Source organism: Amia ocellicauda, assembly GCF_036373705.1.
Source record: "Amia ocellicauda isolate fAmiCal2 chromosome 11 unlocalized genomic scaffold, fAmiCal2.hap1 SUPER_11_unloc_4, whole genome shotgun sequence".
NCBI classification, from domain to species: domain Eukaryota; kingdom Metazoa; phylum Chordata; class Actinopteri; order Amiiformes; family Amiidae; genus Amia; species Amia ocellicauda.
The window spans coordinates 834,428-859,787 of record NW_027102662.1 but is presented as its reverse complement, the minus strand read 5'-3'; the positions used below and the strand labels follow the sequence as shown (position 1 = coordinate 859,787).

The window sequence follows — 25,360 nt, the reverse complement described above, 5'->3', positions numbered from 1 at the left end:
AAGGCATTGTTCTGGTCTGGCCTTTGTGCCGCCCTGTTACCAATTAACATATCAAAACCAACCAATAAAATGACACTGCATCAAATTTCAAATAGAAACCAAGATGGAGACGATCTCTCTCCTCTCTACTCTAAACTTTTATTAGAACCTTTTGGTCTCTCAAAAAAACATTTTTAAGCATCAAGACCTATAGTCAACAACCACTAAGAATATTTTAGGCCTTTATAAGCGCTAAAAAACAACCTGAGCCAAGAAAATAACCATAAAGATCTAAAATAACTAGCGCTTTTACAGTGATTTTTTTTTTTTTTTTTTAATAGCGATGCTTTGTTTGGTATTAAACAAGTCACAAACTACTCAGAACAGAGTTTATCCCCGCAAAAGAGATATTTGGGTTTACTTTACAAAGCTTATGAATTATATAGGTTAAAAGTATTCTGAATGTTTTGATACCACACGCCATACCTACTGTTGTCTGAGCCCACCCCCGCCCCCCATGGTGTGAGTGATTTAGCCTTGAGTGTTGTGATCTATTTAGCATTGAGTGATCAGTTGTTTTTATTTTTTAAACGATTCCTTATCATCAGGGATTGAGACTGCTAAAATACCTTAAAAGCATATCCTTATCTTAAGTCTAACTCTTATGAGCTTTAAGACCCTAGAATGTATTTAAGTAAAACGACTGAACACATTATGTGAGAGATAAAATATAACCACAGCTTTTTTTTTTTTTTTTTACAAAAACAATTAACCTATACACACAAACACCCACACACACACCCTCTTTTTTAATTTTATTTTTAATTAAATTTGAGGGGAGAGACAGAGCCAGATACAGTGTGGATAACATAAATACCCTATGCAAAACAGGCATTGATAGGACCTGGGATCATAACAGACAACAGAACTTGTTAATCTTATAAAATGATTGGGCGAGATAGAGAGAGAGACAGACAGAGACAGTGTGAATATGATAAACGCACTATTCAAAACTGGCATTGTTAAGACCTGGGACCATTACAGACAACAGAACTTGTTGATCTTATAACGGTTTAGATTTACTAAACCATTACATGTATATTTAAAAAAGACCCCCAACCACTACAGGAAGAGCCGACCCATTCACACTCTACAGTTGACCAACAAGAACAACAAGAACAACAGGTTATGGGCGGCCTTGTTGTTCAGGGTTTTATGGGTGTACACTTTCTGACGGATATGACGTAGGAATAATTAAGGATATAACTCTACCTAAAATCACGCCCCCCAATTATGACGTAGGAATATTAATAAGCTTAGGGCATACGTCATAACAAAATAGGCCGCGCCCAAAAAACCCTACTATCTACTCATAAGAGTAACAGCAATGTCGCCGATCCTGCTACGGTCGTATTGTAACAGCAACAACATGTATCGATTTTAAAAGTGTCAGTTCCTGCGCCTCGCAAAGCTACCCTTCTGTGATCGTTTGTTCTCAAGGTCAGGATTTCTTGCCACTCCGAGGAAGAGAAAACGACATCCAGCCTTGGGGCAGAGAGATGGGGACAGGTAACACGGCACTGGCACGCGTGCACCGCGGGTTGTTTCCGCCCGGTTTCAAACCAGGGACCTTTCGCGTGTGAGGCAAACGTGATAGCCACTAAACTACAGAAACCAACCCGTCCTGGTGTTTCGAATGGCTCCCATCGAAGCCGGCAGGTAAAACGTGCACAGGCGTTTCCCGTGGGCCAGCCTGTGAGATAAAGGTTTCTATTTTCACTGACCTATTTTGCATTGCTCAAGGGCACATCAGGACACTTTGGAAACTCTTTCAAAGGAAGAACGTCCTGAGCTATGACAAGACTTACACTTACCCCAACAAGGTGATGCTCAATGGCTTGTTCAAACAGCTGCTGCTCGTCTTGTGCCACCATCAGACAATCACAGAGCTATTGTGCCTTCTACACCTTACGGTAGCAACAAATCTAACTACTGCTTTACTTTAACAATAATAATGACGGCGACTACGACGACAACAAGAACAACAAGAACAACAACAACATCAACAAGAACAACAACATCATCATCATCATCATCATTATCATTAGATTTTAATTAAAAGTGGCTACACGAGCGTTAACAATTTCAACCTGTCGACGGACGGACGCTCTGAGTGCACCGATTTCGGGACACTTCGATAACTCTTTCAAAGGCAGGACGCCCTGCGCTCAGACAGTGCCTGCACTTAGCCCAACAAGGTGATGCTGAATGGCTTGTTCAAACGGCTGGTGGTCTTCCGTCACCACCAGACTATCAGAGCTATACTGCGCCTTCAACTACATAAGAGTAACAGCAATGTCGCCGATCCTGCTACGGTCGTATTGTAACAGCAACAACATGTATCGATTTTAAAAGTGTCAGTTCCAGCGCCTCGCAAAGCTACCCTTCTGCGATCGTTTGTTCTCAAGGTCAGGATTTCTTGCCACTCCGAGCAAGAGAAAACGACGGCCAGCCTCGGGGCAGAGAGATGGGGACGGGTAACACAGCACTGGCACGCATGCACCGCGGGTTGTTTCCGCCCGGTTTCGAACCGGGGACCTTTCGCGTGTGAGGCGAACGTGATAGCCACTACACTACGGAAACCGACCCGTCCTGGTGTTTCGAATGGCTCCCATCGAAGCCGGCTGGTAAAACGCACACAGGCGTTTCCCGTGGGCCAGCCTGTGAGATAAAGGTTTCTATTTTCACTGACCTATTTTGCATTGCTCAAGGGCACATCAGGACACTTTGGAAACTCTTTCAAAGGAAGAACGCCCTGAGCTATGACAAGACTTACACTTTTCCCAACAAGGTGATGCTCAATGGCTTGTTCAAACAGTTGCTGCTCGTCTTGTGCCACCATCAGACAATCACAGAGCTATTGTGCCTTCTACACCTTACGGTAGCAACAAATCTAACTACTGCTTTACTTTAACAATAATAATGACGGCGACTACGACGACAACAAGAACAACAACAACAACAACAACAATATCATCATCATCATCATCATCATCAGATTTTAATTAAAAGACCACCAGACTATCAGAGCTATACTGCGCCTTCAACTACATAAGAGTAGATAGTAGGGTTTTTTGGGCGCGGCCTATTTGTTATGACGTATGCCCTAAGCTTATTAATATTCCTACGTCATAATTGGGGGGCGTGATTTTAGGTAGAGTTATTTCCTTAATTATTCCTACGTCATATCCGTCAGAAAGTGTACACCCATAAAACCCTGAACATCAAGGCCACCCATAAATACCCCCACCCCTCTGAAGGCAACGCCCCGAAACTCTCCTCTCTATTTAAGAACCCGCGCTGCTTTTAGGCAATACCTCTTTAATTCTCAGCATCAGAAACATCCCGCTTCTTCAACATGTCCAGCGACATCAACATGAAACCCCGCAAGAAACAATCCCGGGCAAGGGTTCCTGTAATCACCATTTTGAAGATTGAACGCTCCTGGGTGTTGTTCTGGGGGGCTCGACGGGGTTACCGCTTTAAAAGGTATCCCAGCTATGTTGGAGTGGAGCTTTTTGCTTTGGGAGAGAAGGAGGGTACGTTGGAACCTTTTGAGACGGTAATTGAATACTCTTATGAGGACTGGTTGAAGGTGATGGCCTGGAGAGATCTGGGGCTTGTGGATAAGACTCTAGAAGGCTTGCAAGAGGGTCCAAGAGAATGCGAAATGGAGTCTCCGACTCAGGGTTTTGAAAGGTGTGAATGGGAAAGCTTGCAGAACTACGGTAGAGTGGTGAAGAGTCTATCTCTAACTACAGATCGTAAGGTTTTGTTTAGCAGTACCCTGATTACAAACCCTATTGAAGGGGGTGTGGAGGATCCAGAAAAACAGGTTACTGAAATTATGTTTGACGCCGTGGACTGGCCGTTCTTGAAAGAGGTCATAAACTGTATAAATGATGGTTTTGACATCTTGACCAAATGTTCGCAACTGGATTTGGTTAGAAGGAGAAAATGCTGGATTATGGATTATATATCCCCCTTCAATGACGACGACGATGATAAAACAGACGACGTGTGGGGTTTTGGAGGGGGGTCTGACGGCTCAGGGGCTACTCTCTTCTAAGAGGGCGGTGTGTCGTGACGTAGTGAAGAGATAGGATAAAAGGCGCAACAATTCAATCATGGTTGAAAATTAAAGAGAATGTCTTACCTGAAAGCTGCGGACGTCGACAGGCTCTACAGGCCTCTTCAAACCCGGGATCACCCCTGGTTCTATTCCCCAGATTTTGTATACACTCTGGAACCCTTTGACTGCGGTTACTCTCCAAGACCTCAGACCCCGGTCCCTCAGGACGAAACAACATGCGGTGCGATGGATGTCCAAATGAGTCTCGGGGATCCCCAGCCTCTGGAGCTCATGGAGGTCCTCGATTTTGCCGAATTGTCTACCGTCTGTGCGTCTCAGCAGGGGGTCAGTCCAATGGATGGAGAAACACCCCACAAACCACCAGGCGACCCAATGAGCATCGGACTGTCCCGGGGGCGTGATGAAGACGCAGGATTTATGCCCGGGGTATGTGACCAAGTAAGCAGAGTGGTTAAAAGCACCCTGGTGTATATTCTGAGTGCTCTCATCGACCAAGCTCTGAAAGAAGTCTGTCGGGGGTGTGAAGTGAATCACCCCAGTCAGTTGAGACACAGTTGTTTGTTTGAACCAGACCGTTACTATTTCCTGTTCTATTTCAACGTGTTTTACAGAAGACTGAACAAACCGTGGCTGAAACCGGCACTAATCAAGGCGCTGTCTTACTCCCACATACATGTCACTGCGGGACAAGTCCAGAAAATCATAGATGAGATTTTGCTGGAGCTGAAAAAGGAGCCGTTTATAATAGAGAAACTTGGGCAGCTGCTCAATGACCTGGATGAGCCGAGTAGAAAAACCGCTGGCAAGCTAAAAGCTTATTTCTTCCGTAAAGAAGTTAAAGCTGGGGGCAGCGACGAAGAATTCGACATCTACGCCACTGATTCAGACTCTGACCTGAACTAAGGGACTTTGAACATGGGGAATGTTCTGGACTGCTTCTGCAACTGGTTCTGTCATCAACACTCTGCAGCTAACCTGAGAGCGCTATTACACCATGTGCTTGACAGAAAAGTAGCCAACGCGAGCCTTTTCTCTACAGATTTAACCATCGATGAGGATCAACTTTCAAACCTGGAAAAGTTAATGGCTGCTGTAACAAAGACCGGGGGGTACGAACACTGGGATGAAGCGCTCAAGGGGGCCAAGAATGATATTAGGCCATTTCATCAACATCTGTATGACCTTTTACTGAGCATGTTTAATACACCTCTGTTTACTTTTAAAATAGGTCATATTGTTGTTTTATTTACATATGTAACTGAGGTGTGTGCCTACAAGATAAAGAAACAGGTATATTTGTTGATATAGATCAAGTAACCAATCATCTGATTTCTTTTTGTCTGGACCGTAGAAAAAATTGTTGTGTATGTTATACTTTTCTCAAATGTCTAAAAAGGGGTATCTGCTCTCCTGAAGTTGAATAAAAAACCTTGTATAAAAACTTTGCGCATAGTGTGGGTCTGTGTGGTTATTTGACAGAATGACTCGGCAAGCTCCCCAAATGCAGGAACTATACTACAACCCAGCCAAGATTGGGGGTTTGGCGGGTAAGAAGGGTTTTCAAAGAGGACTCGCTGAGGCCGGAGTGAAGGTTAATGATGTGGTTGTTTCAGAATGGTTACGGGAACAAGACGCCTATACCTTACATAAACCTCTCAGGATTAACTTTAAAAGAAACTGCGTATATGCAACTGACATAGACTCACAATGGCAAATGGATCTAGTCGATATGTCAAATTTATCAAAACATAACAATGGTCACAAATTGATGTTGATGTGTATCGATGTGTTATCAAAATATGCCTGGGCTCGCATTCTACATAATAAAACAGGTCGGGCGGTGACAAGGGCCTTTGAGGATATATTGTCCCAGGGTCGATGTCCTAAAAAACTGCAGACTGATAAAGGAAAAGAGTTTCTCACCAGAGAATTTCAGAATCTACTGAAGAGACACAAAATACATCATTTCACCACCGGTAATGAGCTTAAGGCATCGGTAGTGGAGATGTTTAACCGCACCATGAAGACCAAAATATGGAGATATTTTACAGCGGTCAACACGTTCAAGTATTTTGATAAAGTTCAAGATTTTATCGATGCTTACAACCAAGGGTATCACACCAGTATTAAAATGAAGCCTATAGATGTTGATCAAAGTAATTCTTTTAAGGTCTATAAAAAATTATACGGACCATTTATTAAGAAGGGAAAAACTACTTATAAGTTCAACATCGGTGATGTGGTTCGCGTTTCAAAGCTAAGGAGTACTTTTGCCAAAGGTTATGAACAAACATTTTCTGACGAATATTTTACAGTTACCGAACAGTTGGCTAGAGACCCCCCCGTGTACCGGTTAAAAGACTATGACGGGGAGGATATAGAAGGAACGTTTTACGAAGCCAAGTTACAAAAAATTATTGTGGGTAAAGACAGTGTATACAGAGTTGAAAAGATATTAGATGAAAAAACCCAGAACCGGAAAAAATATGTGTTGATGAAATGGCTTGGATGGCCTGAAAAGTTCAATAGTTGGGTCCCGGAACAACAGGTTTGCGATATTCAATCCTTATAACAACATGCCCGCGGGTGTGATGGGGGCATTACTTTCGATTCTCAAGATGGAATCAGGAGGCTTCTACGTGACTCTACCCAGTAACGCCTCTCTCGATATATACCCTAAAAATGAAATATCCAGTTACACGGTACAATTTGGAAAATCTATAGATCTAAGGGTGTCGTGGGAAGTGGGGTTGGCGGAAATACAGTATCCTTACACTTGGGCTGTTTTACAAGATAAGGATGCCACCTTCGCCATTTTTGATGATGTTAAAAAGAGTCAATGGACATTCACGATACAAGGAGGTTATTATGACAATGTGGATAAAATATTAGATGAGATGCATAAACAGTTCTCAGAAGGCACCCCCAACATCAAGCTATATTACAACCCTATTAAAAACAGAGTGTACAAGGTGTCAAAACCAGGTATTAGCATTCAAACCAGCGGCCAATTGGGGCGTATATTAGGGTTCTATTCTGACACAGAGAGCAGGTTCTCAGAAGTGGTGGGGCGGCTTTTATACTCTTTATGTGTATACGGATATCATAACCCACCAGAGGGTCGGGGATAGTTATGTCCCCCTTTTGAGAAATGTACTTATTAAAGGTAAAAGCAATGACATGGTCACAATTACTTATGACAAACCACACTACGTACCAGTCTCAAAGACCCACTTTGACAACATCACGATCGAAGTAAAATCGGATCAGAATATCAACGTACCCTTCCGCTTCGGTAAAGTTAATGTCAAACTACATTTTCGACCCCTGAAACAGTGTGTACATTATTAAAATGGCTACCTCGAGGGGTTATGTAGATCCTAGCGCCTATGTGGATTATTACAAGATGCAAGCCGGGAACGGCTTGCCCGGTTTTGTAGGAGCCCCCACAATGTATGGCGCCGGTCTAGGGGGACTCTTTCGTGGTCTCTTTAGAATGGCCGTACCCCTGCTTAAGAGAGGCTTTGCTATAGCCAGACCCCACTTGAAATCAGCGGCTAAAAATATTGTTAGTGACTTGTTCACCAATGTTATGAACCGGGCAGCTAGCCATGAGCATCAGGAGGGTTCGGGTCTCATGTTAATGGCGAGGAGGGGGGGTAAAAGAAGAAACAGCATGTGTCCACCAGGGCGACGAAGATTCGTGGCTAACAAAAAACGAAGAATCTCTCATTCTCCAACATATCGTGGATACACTCGGAGAAGGAAGCAGCACAAGAAAAAACCTGCAAAAAGAAAGTCTCAAAGAAAGAAAAATAGAGCCTCAGGATACATCTTTTAAACATGTCTTTTGTCCACAGTCTATCGGAAGAATGCGTCAAATCAGAACTGGATCTGTTTACAGTTCCATACACTCAAACGAGTATAGATAAGATCATATATGTAGAGATTCCCCCTCTTTCTGCAATTTCAGACACGGCCCCTCTGGAGTTTTTTATAGCTGGCAATGGCGAGGATTATATTGATTTGAATAACACATTTATTTTAATGAACTGTAAAGTGACTGATGAGGATGGCGATGCAATCGAGAAGACGGCCAACGCTGGGGTCATCAATTACCCGGTGGCCACCATGTTTTCACAGGTGGATGTGACCCTTGGAGATCGGCTCATTAGTCAAAGCAGCAATACTTACCCCTATAGAGCCATGATGGAGTGTATCCTTAATTATAGTGAGGAGACCCTAAGCAAACAGTTCAGCCCCGGCCTTTTCTTCAAAGACATCCCGGTAGCTATGGACGATAAGGATCCAGAGGGACTCAATAAGGGTTTGCAAAAAAGAACGGCCTCTTCAACAGAAGGGAGGACCTTTGAGCTAATGGGGCATATCCATGCAGACATATTTTTCCAAGAAAAACTCATGCTCAACGGGGTAGACATTAAAATTAAAATGATCCGTAGTAAAAGTGCTTTTTGTCTGATGACCCCTGATACGGAAAAATATAAACTGACCATATTATCGGCCTCGCTGTTTGTGAAAAAAGTGTCCGTCTTCCCGGCGGTTAAACTAGGACACGCGCAGGCGTTAATGACGGAAAACGCCGAGTACCCGATCGAAAGAGTCTATATGAAAGTCCACAGTATCCCCGCAGGGACACGGGTGATGAACCAGGAAAATCTGTTTCTAGGACAGCTCCCAAAACAGGTTATTATAGGTCTCGTGGATAATGATGCATTTACCGGGGTTTACAACAAGAACCCCTTTAACTTTAAACATTATAACCCGGAATTTATTGCGTTGTACGTCGATGGTGTGCAGGTTCCATCCAGACCTTTTCAACCTGACTTTGAAAACGGCAATGCGGTTCGTGAATATTACAGTCTAGTACTGGCTACGGGTCGCCATCTCAAGGATCAAACTCTGCTGATCGATCGCCGGGAATACTGCAGCGGTTACACCCTGTACGGTTTCAACCTGACCCCTGACGAAGAGTGTGGACAACATTTTTCACTGATGAAGACGGGCAATATGCGTTTGGAGATGCGTTTCAAGCAGCCTCTACCACGCACTGTAAACATGGTCGTGTATGCTGTGTTTGACAACATTATTGAGGTGAATCAGAGGAGAAACGTTCTGTATGATTATTATAAAAATGAACACCAGAGAGCTCAACCACATCATGAATTCCCTGGCCAGCTCACGGAAACTGTTTCAAGGAGTCTACGCCTGCGATCAGCTGCCTAAATTTAAGATCAAGAATTTACCTGCAATGTACATAATCAACACACACCCTAAAAATATGCCCGGAGAACATTGGCTGGCTATTTATCTAAGGGAGGACCACCGTGGTGAATTTTTTGATTCCTATGGAAACCCCCCGGATTTCAGACCTTTCCCTCGGAAGATCAATAACTTTCTGCTCAACAACTGTCAAGAAACCATTTACAGCGGTCGTCAAGTACAAAGTCTTCAGACCTTCACTTGTGGTCAACACTGTGTGTTTTTCTTATATCATAGATCTAAAGGAAGGTCATACCCCGATATTATGGCCTTGTACAGTGAGGATTTAGGCCAAAATGATAAAAAAGTGGCAGAGTTTGTCAGGACACTGTGGACCCCCCCTTATAACACAATGACTTACGACCCTAGCCAGCCATGTATACAGATGGGGTGTTCTTGTGAGGATTTTAAAAGATGTCATGCGTGTTAAGGTGAAAAAATAATGAAAACAGCCTTTGAATCATTAGTTTTGTTTTTATTCAACACAATTCTTATACAAAGCAGGGGTTATGGTATAAATAAATGTACAACATTTGAAAAAAAAAAAAAAAATTGTTTGTCGGGTCATTATTTACAGGGGAGACAAATAAAAACATGAGATTAATAAGCTTCCCAACGATGGATAGATCCTGAGGATGGTCGCTCAGCACGGTCAGAGTAATGAGATATCGGAGTCAGATCAGGCTCCACCTCTTTACACAGATGGATTTTTTATCGCGTTTCCTGGTTAGGAACTGTTGATTGGGGCATGTTCAGACAGGCCATCACCTGTAGGAAAGCATTCCAGCCTACAGGTCGGCGACTATCGGGTACCTTATTAGTGCTAGTGACACTCTTCAACAAATCAAACGTGTGAACCTTTGATCAGTTGTCCCTTAAAAACAAATTCACCCTGTTCATTCCAAGCCGTTACCCGCGGTTTCTGAACCATTTTGTGCAGGATATATTCTGCATGTCTTTTGCTTCTGGCCGGCATGTTTCTCAAAACATCCGTTACAACATCTCCCTCTGAACTCTCAACAGGTTCGGTCACCGCAACATCTTTATCAACCGAACCCCCCGCATCAGCCCCAGAACCATTTTCTTGAGAGGCCATGGTTAAAGTTAAAATGTATTGATCTTTTTCACCCTGTCTAACCAGACGGAGGTAGCGCTGTAACATGTTGGTATACAACTGGGCTTTGGAATACTGATTTAAATCGGCCCTGGCCTGTATAGCTTTCATTTCAGATTCCAGGTTGTTTTCGGCCATTTGTCTAATGGGCTCTGGCCCGACAACATTTTTTCTCAGTTTCTCAAGCTGCTCCTGAGGGATCAAAAACATTTTCTGAGCATATTCCATTATTAACCCACTCTGGAAGCTAGAAGACTGGTTAGGAAAGGCACGGCTATGCTCAACAGCGGTCCTATAAAACCCCCGGTTTGATTAATCTTCTTTCTTTTTCTTTTAATAGAATACTTCTTATTAGCGATGATCTTGATAACCGCTTTTTGTTTTTTGAGTTTAGAATGTTGAGAAGGGGTTAGGGGTATATTACCGCGTAAGATGTTAAAAGCTATTTCACACAGGGTCTCGATCAAATCCGAGGGGGCCCCTGCCAGAACAGCTTTCCTATGGCGCGGGCTCCCCTCAAATAACATTTGCAAAAGTGGCAGATTTCTTTTAATCCGAACAGACATTCTTATTTATTTCCTTTTCTTTAGCACATACACTGCCGGCCAATCGGGCGGGCACAAACCTGTTCTGAGGCGAAAGTCTTCTGGGGTTTGTGCTTTTAAGTCCGCAATCAAGTACCCGTAGGGTTTTTTGGTGGCATCCTCAAATGCCTCCAAAAAGAACTTGGTCTGGTTAGGGTACATTTGACGAGCCAAGACGGTGACCTGTAGTTTATCTCTGGGGTTTTTAAAAAGAATTATATAATTGGCATATAAATTAATAGAGCGGCTTTTTTTACCTTGAAAAAATAGATTTTGAACTAAATAAATAATACTTAAATTCCTATGATGAGTGTACTTTGTGAAAGCTTTTTCCACTTCACTGTTGTCACCGGCCTGCTCCATCAGGTCATCAAGGATCACTAGATTAGTTTGACCGGGCGGGAACAAGTCATCATCACACAACGAGGCGGGGAGACCTTGCACAAATTACAGATTATTTTTTTTCGAAGCCAAATCATCGTAGAGAGGTTGCCAGCAAGAGTAACACCACACTATGTTGTCAAGAGCTTGGGACACGGTTGCGTCCACATCTTCTATGATGTTCTTTATAAGATAGCTCTTCCCCGAATTGGAGGGACCGGCTATAATACAGGAGAAAGGGTGTTGAAGTCTGTTATCAAAACCACCACTAATATCCATAAGGCAGAGTGGTATAATCAGTCTTCAAGACTCTTTTATTGTACACCACCCTGAACCGTTTGTTTAGTGATCTATTTTCCAACGTGTACCCCTTTTTATTGCGATAGATTTGATTTCCGGCTGTAATAATCTCACGAGGAGGCGCGTCTTTCTCGGTTACAAAACTTTCTACCAGGGTCGTCAGAGACTTGATGTTAATGAGCTTGTTGTTACAATGGTTCAGAGTGAAACCCTTAACTTTCATACAGGTCTTACCCGCAGCCGTTCTGTATGCGTCTTAGGACCCCCTGAAACAAACTCCACTATGTGGTCCTGAGGATCTAGTTCGCTCGTTAACTCCCCAAGGTAGTCCCCGAGGGGAGGGACCCAATCCCCTGGCCTGGTGACAAAGATTACAGAGTCAGTATCATGATAGAGCGTGCGTTCCTGCAACTGATCCATTAAGTTGTACAATTCAAGCCGGGCGTAAGCCGTGGTAAAAACCGCTATGAAAACATTAACGTTCCCCTGTTTGGTGGGGAAATCTTTAGGGGCCCTCCACTGGACCTGTGCCACGTGGTCATTTAAGAATTGAAAGTGTGATACTGCATGTTGTTTGGAAAACGTAAATTCTATAAACTGTTCAGGGGTTTTAATCAAGGTTGTGTTTAGACGGTAATTTCTTTCCCCAAACTTACCCCACAGACTGTTTAAAATCAGTTTGGACATTTGTCTCTTGGCGGGGTTTACAGTTATGTTCCCCGGCTCTAGACGGATCCCTTCCTTTTCAAAATATTGATGAACGTATCGCTCTTTGGCCGCGGAGTCAACACACCATGAGGGATAGCCCGATGCCTCCTGTTTCCCTTTCAGATGGGTCATAATGTAATCAGCAAAAAGAGTATCAGATTTTTCAGAAAAATGCCAAACCTCATACACCTTACCGACTCTGTAACCTTTCTACACCGCCTTGTCAAGCTCAATGCTACACCAGACACCCGTCAGCGCTCTATCTTCATCACTGTGCAGACAAGAGGTAGTTTGATTTTCAGTTTCCACACACGTTCTACACAGAGGGAACATCAATTTTCCCGAACACCTGTAAGGCAACACGGGTAAGAACAGCTCGCGAGGAGGGTACATGGTGACTTTGATCAAACCAAAGTAATGTCCAATTTCGAGAAAGTCACGATAAACAATGGTTGGACGCCCCACCGGGTACATTTTGGTCTTGTTGACATAAGGGTACAGACTGGTGAAATCATAGTAATCTACTCTCTCACCCTCCTTTACCTCATAATGTAAACAGAGGGCGTTGGTTCGACCCCCAAATAACGCATCCCGGGGCTCTAGACGTTCAGGAAAGTCCAAGGTTTCCATAAACCGTTGTACCCCCGCTTCCTGTTGCTTCAGGGTCGTCCACTCGTGTTTCCAAATCACCAGCACGTTCAAACCATAGGTGTTTTTTAAAGTTTCAATTCGTTCCTGGAAATCATAGTACATATCACCGCAGAGTTTTTGTGTTACGGGGTTAAAGGTGTTTGGGTCGAAGCACTGAGGACAGCCATGGTAAATACAACCTGCAAACTCATAAGCGGTACGCCGCCCGAACACGTCGCTAAAACCGTCTAAGTAGTAAGGCCCCATTTTGACTTCCCCTTGATTTAAAGCATGTCTGATGAAGATGTTATCCCGGGCACTCAGGTATTCCAGCCACTGTATGGAGACAGTCGAAAAGTTCTTTTGTCTAGCACGATAGTTGTCAGAAGTGGTGACCGCTATAGTGTTTTTCTGCAAGAAATTGGACCGATACATTTTCATGCAGAGAGACGTTATGGTCACACTTTGCAAAGGGTCGAGACCCGATGTGTTGATAACCTCGGCGCGGAAACGCACACAGGCTTCTTTAAGGATCACCACATCATTTTTACAATAAGCGGCCATCTCTTCTCGGAAATCAAAAACACCTCCCTTAACCGTATTGTACCATTTAAAGAATTCCTCCCTCTCATGAGACATCATAGTATCAACCCCATAATAAGAGGCGGGCGGGTAGGACCCTCGATAATTTTGAGTGTCCTTAGTATTAAAAAAATGGCAGAACCAACCTTTCTTCTGAGCCTCAAAACCCAGAGCCTTAGGCAAAGCGCTCAATTTCATGGGGAGGAAATTTAACGAGTCTATGTAACGTTAGTTGAAAGCTTCGTCGGTGAAACACATGATCTTGCTACCCTGAGCTATTATTTTTGGGGTCACCCCATTTTCCACCAGATACTTCATCAAAATGTAAGAATCATAACCCTTAGCATTGTGGGCAACAAATGTGTAATTGAGGTATTTTGGACCGCGATACCGCGTAAAGAAATCCCTGACACAACTCTCACCGCTAGCTGACCACTCACGATCCAACATGTCAATACAGTGTATATAATTAGCAACGTGGACCCCGTTTTCTTGCCGGCATTCAAAATCAAAAAAGACATACCGTTGTGCGGCGGCTCCTTTTTAACCGGCTGAATAAAGCACTGGTGTTCGGACCCCGGGGTTAAATCAGCATTACAGATCCTGCATCTCGGCTCCAGACATTTGTGTGGTTTAACCTCATGAAAACGGTACTGGAGGCAACACTGCGGGCAATATTTAGTTTGATCACAATAACTCAGTTTTTTAACCCCCTCAGCAGCGGCCCTCTGTACCTTATGCTCGGAAAAACAGAACGCTGAGAGACAAATCCTTAAGCAATCTTTACATCGGATGGTAGGGGCCAAATCCTTATGACATTGCGGATTGAAACAGACGTTACAGTAACCGTCACAGTGGTGCTTAAGCTTATCATTGAAGGCCTTATAACACCAATGACAAACATACGAACAACCCAAAAAAGCCGTCAAACTCTTTATTCCAAAGTAATGACTATCACTTAGGAAGAGAAACAGTGTCTGTGTATGGGTTTCAGGATGTGTCTGAAATTTCACAAATACTTCCTTTACCTCACAACGGTACCACACAACAATTTTTAAAGACAACAACTCCTCAAACTTGGTGATGTCTGAAAAGGCAACCATCTGTTGAGAGTTTAAGCCGGCCCTCTGATGAAGCATTAAAGCCTCTTGCAGAGCTTGGGGTTCAGGCATGTCGGGGGTGAGTAGTTTTATTAAACTGTAAGCAAAACAGAGCTTATTGTCCCCACTGGAACTCACCACTAATTGCCTGAGCTTGGTCCTAATTATGTCGTTCTTCAAGCATTTCGACAGTCTTCTAAGCGCCCCACCCTCAGGGTTACGAACCACATTCATTACCAGAGACAGACTTTCATCAGCTAAGATGGCTGCGTTACTTTGAAATAACGCTTCGATTTTAGCCAGACATCTAAATTATCTCCACTCAGCATTACAGATAGGTTGCTAAACAAATCATCCCCTCTGAGTTCTAACTGTACAACATCTCGAGGTCTGACCCTTTCAGCAACCTGTTCAAGCATTTTCTGCAAGGCCTCGTGTATGTTGACAAATATTTCTGCATAATTGTCACAATTTAAAAGTTCTGCAAAATTAAAACGCTGAATCATTTCAAAATTGTTATAGGCCGGTCTATCTATAATCACGGGATCACTGGTACTCTTGGACACATCATCATTTTGAACAAAGCCTTCACCCCCTACATTCTCACAGAGCATGTCCTCCACAGCCTTATCAGTCTCAGAACCCTCCACATTCCGAACACCCCCACTGCTGACATCTACAAAACCCCCTTTTTGAGGAGGCTCATTTAAAGCCTGTAAAAGTCCTTCAAAGATATCCAACCGGTTAATGTCAAGACCCTCCTCTATAGTGATGGCTGCTTCTGCCGCCATCCTGTGTTCTAATTGTCTCAAATCATTTATAATAGGGGCAGAATTTGGTCGGGGTAGCTCCTCCAAAGCCTCCACCATTTCAAACAAATCGGGGTGAACTAGGGGGTGAGCCTCTATAAGCGCTACCGGTGGGAGGTGGTTATTTAGATCATTGACCATCTGTAACAGGTCGGGGTTCACCGGTAAGTCTGTTAATTCACATTCTATCGGTGGTAATTGGGGGTTATTTAAATCATTTATCATTTGTAATAGTTCCAGGTTCATTGGGACATCAGAGGAGTTCACAACAGGGCCGGGGATGTTCTCTCGGGAAGGTCTTTTTGGGGCCCTAGCTTGTTCATAATCCTTTAGTTTGTGAGTTCTTTTACCAAGTCAGGACATTTTTTAATTTATTTTTTATTTTTCCAACAACCCACAATAGTAAGGCGTTTTGTGTCTATTAAAACATTAAATACTGTACAATTCGTTAGTAAGGGTATTAATAAGGGTGTTTTGGCTCTCTATCACCAGGTTTTGCCCCACTAACACAAGTCTTTGATTTTGTAACAAAGTATGTAGCAACTCATGCCGACCTTCAGGAAGTAGCTCCGGGGGCTGGTGGCCTGGCTCAGCTTCAAAGGATGGTCGCTCCGGTAAATCTCGGTCGAAGGAGGCAGGGAGCGAGCGTATACTCATGGACGGAGACCAAGAAGGCCTTTGCGGTGACACCCTGGCCAAGCGCGGGGAACTGTTCCGCGTTTCTGTAGCCAAGAAATGGGTCTGGGGGAACGATGTTGAAACCAGGCCGTCGTCGGGTGGTGTGTCAGCCCTGACTGACGGCGACCCATGAGGTTGTTGGATGCCTCTATTTGTTCCGCCCGACAATGCGGCGGGCTGAATCTGGGGTGTTGAATTACCCCCAGAAGGCTGTGGCCTGAGTAGATGTTGGGGGGTCTCCAAGACCACCGTGGGGGATCCACTCGGTGATCTCACCGGGGAAGATGTTTGATCCCACTTAGACGGGGTAATTGTTCTCAATAGCTCATCCACAGAATGACTATCCCAAGAGTCTTGGGAAGAATAAAAATATACATTACATTTACATCTTTAAACGGCGACAAAAATCAAACTTAAATCAACATGTCCAGGACATTCAAAACCTTTAGCTTTTTTAGACCTTTGAAAATAGCCTTAGACATTCACTACAACGCAATATTATTTACAGACAATATATTTATTAGGACTTGATAATAAATGTAAAACAGAGAAGCCGCTGTAAATAAACTGTTTCTTAAATGTTTCTTTAAAAACTGTAATATTGTTAATAAAACACACACACACACAACAACATTTCATTTTTAAACGAACCTTCCAAGTGTAAACGATTCCTGATCCCGGGACGTCCTGTTTCACAAACGTTTTCACGATCTGTTTAAATATTAAATACAATGAACACCTTCAAGCCTTTTCCTACAACCACTTTAAAACAGAAGTATAATAGCGGGAGATAAGCCAAACAACTTACTAAACCCTTTCGGACGGCTTTACTTCCTAACCAGACGGTACGGCAATCGGTCATTTCTAAACACGTTCCCCAGAAACAAGCCTAGACCTGTCCGGACTTCTAAAGATCTTTCCCAGAACCCCCCGCCCTACAGGAAACGGTCACCCATCGCTTAAATATTAGCCCTCAACGGGCAAACAAAGCCCTTTTAAAAACATTAAAGTTTGAAAGATCTTACTTACCTCCACAGAATAATCGTTTCTTATGTTTTTCGGCTGGTTTAGCTTTTTGCACCGCTGTGAAGGTAAGAGACATGTTTAACCTTTAACCACACCGCTTTATAAAAAGCTTTAACCTCTTACAGGCTGCAGATATATACTCACAGCTATCAGATACCGGGGCTGACGGCCTTTCAGATTCTTGAAAGGTTACGGTTCTCGAAGGTAAAACGAAACAAGCCCTCGATGTGGAAGGCCTTTCGTTGTCTCGAACCACATTTCTTAATACTGTTAGACAGGATAATTTTTTTAAATTAACAAAACTGGACTCAAACATCTTACAGAATCGTTATACAAACAAACAGGGGTTTAGTTCTTACCCGGTCGGCAGACAGCCTGTCTAGGGATAACCACTTCTCTTGGTCGATCCTCGGAGACATTAATCACAGGCCTTTCGATAGTTTCTGTGTAATTAAAGAGACCGGCATTAATATATATCAAAACGTTTTCATAACTCTAATGAGCCGCTTCAAAACCACACACACCCATGCATAAGAACCCATGAGCGCAAACACAAAAATCTTACCGTCGTTGTTCCAGATGATCTCCTCAGCGTTGGGAATGAACTCCTGTTGACTGGCTGAAAAATAATTTTACAGAACTTAAAACAGATGTTATAGCCTTATTTACAATACATGCACACAACACGCTCTGAGTCAATGAAAATAATCTGAAGACTTGCCTAAAAACTCGTTTAAATCGAATCGCTGATGTTGTTTCCGGACATTGTTGATCTTTAGTCTTAAATCGAAAGGTAAGTATGAGTCTGTCGAGCTGAAGACCAGACCTTCATACTTATACTGATGGCCACATGCCGGATCTGCTTGTAAGGCATTGTTCTGGTCTGGCCTTTGTGCCGCCCTGTTACCAATTAACATATCAAAACCAACCAATAAAATGACACTGCATCAAATTTCAAATAGAAACCAAGATGGAGACGATCTCTCTCCTCTCTACTCTAAACTTTTATTAGAACCTTTTGGTCTCTCAAAAAAACATGTTTAAGCATCAAGACCTATAGTCAACAACCACTAAGAATATTTCAGGCCTTTATAAGCACTAATAAACAACCTGAGCCTAGAAAATAACTATAAAGATCTAAAATAACTAGCGCTTTTACAGTGATTTTTTTTTATTTTTATACCGATGCTTTGTTTGGTATTAAACAAGTCACAAACTACTCAGAACAGCGTTTATCCCCGCAAAAGAGATATTTGGGTTTATTTTACAAAGCTTATAAATTATATAGGTTAAAAGTATTCTGAATGTTTTGATATCACACGCCATACCAACTGTTGTCTTCTACACCTTACGGTAGCAACAAATCTAACTACTGCTTTACTTTAACAATAATAATGACGGCGACCACGATGACAACAAGAACAACAACAACAAGAACAACAACAACAACATCATCATCATCATCATCATCAGATTTTAATTAAAAGTGGCTACACCAGCGTTTACAATTTCAACCTGTCGACGGACGGACGCTCTGAGTGCATCGATTTCGGGACACTTCGGAAACTCTTTCAAAGGCAGGACGACCTGCGCTCTGACAGTGCCTGCGTTTAGCCCTACAAGGTGATGCTGAATGGCTTGTTCAAACGGCTGGTGGTCTTCCGTCACCACCAGACTATCAGAGCTATACTGCGCCTTCAACTACATAAGAGTAACAGCAATGTCGCCGATCCTGCTACGGTCGTATTGTAACAGCAACAACATGTATCGATTTTAAAAGTGTCAGTTCCAGTGCCTCGCAAAGCTACCCTTCTGCGATTGTTTGTTCTCAAGGTCAGGATTTCTTGCCACTCCGAGGAAGAGAAAACGACGGCCGGCCTTGGGGCAGAGAGATGGCGACGGGTAACACGGCACTGGCACGCGTGCACCGCAGGTTGTTTCCGCCCGGTTTCGAACCAGGGACCTTTCGCGTGTGAGGCGAACGTGATAGCCACTACACTACGGAAACCGACCCGTCCTGGTGTTTCAAATGGCTCCCATCGAAGCCGGCTGGTAAAACGCGCACAGGGGTTTCCCGTGGGCCAGCCTGTGAGATAAAGGTTTCTATTTTCACTGACCTATTTTGCATTGCTAAAGGGCACATCAGGACACTTTGGAAACTCTTTCAAAGGAAGAACGCCCTGAGCTATGACAAGACTTACACTTACCCTAACAAGGTGATGCTCAATGGCTTGTTCAAACAGCTGCTGCTCGTCTTGTGCCACCATCAGACAATCACAAAGCTATTGTGCCTTCTACACCTTACGGTAGCAACAAATCTAACTACTGCTTTACTTTAACAATAATAATGACGGCGACCACGACGACAACAAGAAAAACAAGAACAACAACAACAACAAGAACAAGAACAACAATATCATCATCATCATCATCAGATTTTAATTAAAAGTGGCTACACCAGCGTTTACAATTTCAACCTGTCGACGGACGGACGCTCTGAGTGCATCGATTTCGGGACACTTCGGAAACTCTTTCAAAGGCAGGACGACCTGCGCTCTGACAGTGCCTGCGTTTAGCCCTACAAGGTGATGCTGAATGGCTTGTTCAAACGGCTGGTGGTCTTCCGTCACCACCAGACTATCAGAGCTATACTGCGCCTTCAACTACATAAGAGTAACAGCAATGTCGCCGATCCTGCTACGGTCGTATTGTAACAGCAACAACATGTATCGATTTTAAAAGTGTCAGTTCCAGTGCCTCGCAAAGCTACCCTTCTGCGATTGTTTGTTCTCAAGGTCAGGATTTCTTGCCACTCCGAGGAAGAGAAAACGACGGCCGGCCTTGGGGCAGAGAGATGGCGACGGGTAACACGGCACTGGCACGCGTGCACCGCGGGTTGTTTCCGCCCGGTTTCGAACCAGGGACCTTTCGCGTGTGAGGCGAACGTGATAGCCACTACACTACGGAAACCGACCCGTCCTGGTGTTTCAAATGGCTCCCATCGAAGCCGGCTGGTAAAACGCGCACAGGGGTTTCCCGTGGGCCAGCCTGTGAGATAAAGGTTTCTATTTTCACTGACCTATTTTGCATTGCTAAAGGGCACATCAGGACACTTTGGAAACTCTTTCAAAGGAAGAACGCCCTGAGCTATGACAAGACTTACACTTACCCTAACAAGGTGATGCTCAATGGCTTGTTCAAACAGCTGCTGCTCGTCTTGTGCCACCATCAGACAATCACAAAGCTATTGTGCCTTCTACACCTTACGGTAGCAACAAATCTAACTACTGCTTTACTTTAACAATAATAATGACGGCGACCACGACGACAACAAGAAAAACAAGAACAACAACAACAACAAGAACAAGAACAACAATATCATCATCATCATCATCATATTTTAATTAAAAGTGGCTACACCAGCGTTTACAATTTCAACCTGTCGACGGACGGACGCTCTGAGTGCACCGATTTCGGGACACTTAGGATACTCTTTCAAAGGCAGGACGCCCTGCGCTCTGACAGTGCCTGCACTTAGCCCAACAAGGTGATGCTGAATGGCTTGTTCAAACGTCTGGTGGTCTTCCTTCACCACCAGACTATCAGAGCTATTGTGCCTTCTACACCTTACGGTAGCAACAAATCTAACTACTGCTTTACTTTAACAATAATAATGATGGCGACTACGACGACAACAAGAACAACAAGAACAACAACAACAACAACATCATCATCATCATCATCATCAGATTTTAATTAAAAGTGGCTACACCAGCGTTTACAATTTCAACCTGTCGACGGACGGACGCTCTGAGAGCACCGATTTCGGGCACTCCAATGAAGAAAAGCCACCCACCGCCTGCGGGGAACCACGAGGGCAAGCAGGACGAAAAGGGCCGGCCCAAAGCAGGCTGTTTCCGCCCGGTCTCGAACCGGGGACCTTTCGCGCGGTAGGCGAATGTGATAACCGCTACACTACGGAAACTGACAACGCTGCCTCTTGCTTCAAACGGTTACCGTTGGAGCCTGCTGGTAAAACGGGCTCAGGCGTTTCAGGTCGGCTAGACTGTGAGATGGCGTCTGAAGTGCCGCGAAAGGATGCCATTTTCACAGACCTGTTTGGCATTGCTAAAGGGCACATCAGGACACTTCGGAAACTCTTTCAAAGGCAGGACGCCCTGCGCTCTGACAGTGCCTGCACTTAACCCAACAAGGTGATGCTGAATGGCTTGTTCAAACGGCTGGTGGTCTTCCGTCACCACCAGACTATGAGAGCTATACTGCGCCTTCAACTACATAAGAGTAGATAGTAGGGTTTTTTGGGCGCGGCCTATTTTGTTATGACGTATGCCCTAAGCTTATTAATATTCCTACGTCATAATTGGGGGGCGTGATTTTAGGTAGAGTTATTTCCTTAATTATTCCTACGTCATATCCGTCAGAAAGTGTGCACCCATAAAACCCTGAACAACAAGGCCACCCATAAATACCCCCACCCCTCTGAAGGCAACGCCCCGAAACTCTCCTCTCTATTTAAGAACCCGCGCTTCTATTAGGCAATACCTCTTTAATTCTCAGCTTCTGAAACATCCCGCTTCTTCAACATGTCCAGCGACATCAACATGAAACCCCGCAAGAAACAATCCCGGGCAAGGGTTCCTGTACTCACCAATTTGAAGATTGAACGCTCCTGGGTGTTGTTCTGGGGGGCTCGACGGGGTTACCGCTTTAAAAGGGATCCCAGCTATGTTGGAGTGGAGCTTCTTGCTTTGGGAGAGAAGGAGGGTACGTTGGAACCTTTTGAGACGGTAATTGAATACTCTTATGAGGACTGGTTGAAGGTGATGGCCTGGAGAGATCTGGGGCTTGTGGATAAGACTCTAGAAGGCTTGCAAGAGGGTCCAAGAGAATGCGAAATGGAGTCTCCGACTCAGGGTTTTGAAAGGTGTGAATGGGAAAGCTTGCAGAACTACGACAGACGACGTGTGGGGTTTTGGAGGGGGGTCTGACGGCTCAGGGGCTACTCTCTTCTAAGAGGGCGGTGTGTCGTGACGTAGTGAAGAGATAGGATAAAAGGTGCAACAATTCATTCATGGTTTAAAATTAAAGAGAATGTCTTACCCGAAAGCTGCGGACGTCGACAGGCTCTACAGGCCTCTTCAAACCCGGGATCACCCCTGGTTCTATTCCCCAGATTTTGTATACACTCTGGAACCCTTTGACTGTGGTTACTCTCCAAGACCTCAGACCCCGGTCCCTCAGGACGAAACAACATGCGGTGCGATGGATGTCCAAATGAGTCTCGGGGATCCCCAGCCTCTGGAGCTCATGGAGGGCCTCGATTTTGCCGAACTGTCTACCGTCTGTGTGTCTCAGGAGGGGGTCAGTCCAATGGATGGAGAAACACCCCACAAACCACCAGGCGACCCAATGAGCATCGGACTGTCCCGGGGGCGTGATGAAGACGCAGGATTTTTGCCCGGGGTATGTGACCAAGTAAGCAGAGTGGTTAAAAGCACCCTGGTGTATATTCTGAGTGCTCTCATCGACCGAGCTCTGAAAGAAGTCTGTCGGGGGTGTGAAGTGAATCACCCCAGTCAGTTGAGACACAGTTGTTTGTTTGAACCAGACCGTTACTATTTCCTGTTCTATTTCAACGTGTTTTACAGAAGACTGAACAAACCGTGGCTGAAACCGGCACTAATCAAGGCGCTCTCTTACTCCCACATACATGTCACTGTGGGACAAGTCCAGAAAATCATAGATGAGATTTTGCTGGAGCTGAAAAAGGAGCCGTTTATAATAGAGAAACTTGGGCAGCTGCTCAATGACCTGGATGAGCCGAGTAGAAAAACCGCTGGCAAGCTAAAAGCTTATTTCTTCCGTAAAGAAGTTAAAGCTGGGGGCAGCGACGAAGAATTCGACATCTACGCCACTGATTCAGACTCTGACCTGAACTAAGGGACTTTGAACATGGGGAATGTTCTGGACTGCTTCTGCAACTGGTTCTGTCATCAACACTCTGCAGCTAACCTGAGAGCGCTATTACACCATGTGCTTGACAGAAAAGTAGGCAACGCGAGCCTTATCTCTACAGATTTAACCATCGATGAGGATCAACTTTCAAACCTGGAAAAGTTAATGGCTGCTGTAACAAAGACCGGGGGGTACGAACACTTGGATGAAGGGCTCAAGGGGGCCAAGAATGATATTAGGCCATTTCATCAACATCTGTATGACCTTTTACTGAGCATGTTTAATACACCTCTGTTTACTTTTAAAATAGGTCATATTGTTGTTTTATTTACATATGTAACTGAGGTGTGTGCCTACAAGATAAAGAAACAGGTATATTTGTTGATATAGATCAAGTAACCAATCATCTGATTTCTTTTTGTCTGGACCGTAGAAAAAATTGTTGTGTATGTTATACTTTTCTCAAATGTCTAAAAAGGGGTATCTGCTCTCCTGAAGTTGAATAAAAAACCTTGTATAAAAACTTTGCGCATAGTGTGGGTCTGTGTGGTTATTTGACAGAATGACTCGGCAAGCTCCCCAAATGCAGGAACTATACTACAACCCAGCCAAGATTGGGGGTTTGGCGGGTAAGAAGGGTTTTCAAAGAGGACTCGCTGAGGCCGGAGTGAAGGTTAATGATGTGGTTGTTTCAGAATGGTTACGGGAACAAGACGCCTATACCTTACATAAACCTCTCAGGATTAACTTTAAAAGAAACCGCGTATATGCAACTGACATAGATTCACAATGGCAAATGGATCTAGTCGATATGTCAAATTTATCAAAACATAACAATGGTCACAAATTGATGTTGATGTGTATCGATGTGTTATCAAAATATGCCTGGGCTCGCATTCTACATAATAAAACAGGTTGGGCGGTGACAAGGGCCTTTGAGGATATATTGTCCCAGGGTCGATGTCCTAAAAAACTGCAGACTGATAAAGGAAAAGAGTTTCTCAACAGAGAATTTCAGAATCTACTGAAGAGACACAAAATACATCATTTCACCACCGGTAATGAGCTTAGGGCATCGGTAGTGGAGAGGTTTAACCGCACCATAAAGACCAAAATGTGGAGATATTTTACAGCGGTCAACACGTTCAAGTATTTTGATAAAGTTCAGGATTTTATCGATGCTTACAACCAAGGGTATCACACCAGTATTAAAATGAAGCCTTTAGATGTTGATCAAAGTAATTCTTTTAAGGTCTATAAAAAATTATACCGACCATTTATTAAGAAGGGAAAAACTACTTATTAGTTCAACATCGGTGATGTGGTTCGCGTTTCAAAGCTAAGGAGTACTTTTGCCAAAGGTTATGAACAAACATTTTCTGACGAATATTTTACAGTTACCGAACAGTTGGCTAGAGACCCCCCCGTGTACCGGTTAAAAGACTATGACAGGGAGGATATAGAAGGAACGTTTTACGAAGCCGAGTTACAAAAAATTATTGTGGGTAAAGACAGTGTATACAGAGTTGAAAAGATATTAGCTGAAAAAACCCAGAACCGGAAAAAATATGTGTTGATGAAATGGCTTGGATGGCCTGAAAAGTTCAATAGTTGGGTCCCGGAACAACAGGTTTGCGATATTCAATCCTTATAACAACATGCCCGCGGGTGTGTTGGGGGCATTACTTTCGATTCTCAAGATGGAATCAGGAGGCTTCTACGTGACTCTACCCAGTAATGCCTCTCTCGATATATATCCTAAAAATGAAATATCCAGTTACACGGTACAATTTGGAAAATCTATAGATCTAAGGGGGTCGTGGGAAGTGGGGTTGGCGGAAATACAGTATCCTTACACTTGGGCTGTTTTACAAGATACGAATGCCACCTTCGCCATTTTTGATGATGTTAAAAAGAGTCAATGGACATTCACGATACAAGGAGGTTATTATGACAATGTGGATAAAATATTAGATGAGATGCATAAACAGTTCACAAAAGGCACCCCCAACATCAAGCTATATTACAACCCTATTAAAAACAGAGTGTACAAGGTGTCA

General features: G+C 43.8%; 4 non-coding genes across 4 annotated transcripts; all 4 read right to left on the bottom strand.

Annotated features, from left to right (window-relative positions):
* Window positions 1–2,549: 2,549 nt before the first annotated feature.
* trnav-cac (transfer RNA valine (anticodon CAC)) lies at window positions 2,550–2,622 on the bottom strand. Its single transcript has one exon. It is a non-coding gene; the product is annotated as a tRNA-Val (tRNA).
* Window positions 2,623–19,259: 16,637 nt separating this feature from the next.
* On the bottom strand, window positions 19,260–19,332 carry trnav-cac (transfer RNA valine (anticodon CAC)). The gene has a single exon. It is a non-coding gene; the product is annotated as a tRNA-Val (tRNA).
* An 889-nt stretch (window positions 19,333–20,221) lies between these two features.
* Window positions 20,222–20,294, bottom strand: trnav-cac (transfer RNA valine (anticodon CAC)). The gene has a single exon. It is a non-coding gene; the product is annotated as a tRNA-Val (tRNA).
* Window positions 20,295–21,236: 942 nt separating this feature from the next.
* trnag-acc (transfer RNA glycine (anticodon ACC)) lies at window positions 21,237–21,309 on the bottom strand. Its single transcript has one exon. It is a non-coding gene; the product is annotated as a tRNA-Gly (tRNA).
* Window positions 21,310–25,360: the final 4,051 nt, after the last annotated feature.